The 493-nt window shown below is 36.5% G+C and overlaps 1 non-coding gene across 1 annotated transcript; it reads left to right on the top strand.

Moving 5' to 3' along the window:
• TRNAH-GUG lies at positions 422-493 on the top strand. The gene has a single exon. It is a non-coding gene; the product is annotated as a tRNA-His (tRNA).

Raw genomic sequence — 493 nt, forward strand, 5'->3', positions numbered from 1 at the left:
TAAATTCAGTTTGCTTTTTAATATTCTATAATATACATAGAAATATTAAATAATTAAATATGTTACATATCACATTATAGTAGAGATATAATGGTTATCCCGTTAGACTTGCAATGGACTCGAAAATTTTAAGTCCGTTGTGATCCTTGTAATACAAAATCATACTTACATAAAACTAAGAAGCTTTTCTTAGTCAATATGTTCCACTTGAAAGTCGTCCTTAATTAGCGGTTTCGCCTTTGGCAAAAAGCAGACGAGCAGTTTACCCCTCAAAGTAAGACTTTTCGACGTGAATCCGGATTAATCAGTTCCAAGCGGTTACCAGGCATCGGCGGGTGGAAAACCAACAAAGGAAACAACAATTTCTGATTGATTACTAATTTTGTACATAATTATTTAATCCACGTTGCTTAAGCATCTTGTGGCTGTAGTTTAGTGGTGAGAATTCCACGTTGTGGCCGTGGAGACCTGGGCTCGAATCCCAGCAGCCACA

Source organism: Nicotiana attenuata, chromosome 12 (assembly GCF_001879085.1).
Source record: "Nicotiana attenuata strain UT chromosome 12, NIATTr2, whole genome shotgun sequence".
Taxonomy (NCBI): Eukaryota; Viridiplantae; Streptophyta; class Magnoliopsida; order Solanales; family Solanaceae; genus Nicotiana; species Nicotiana attenuata.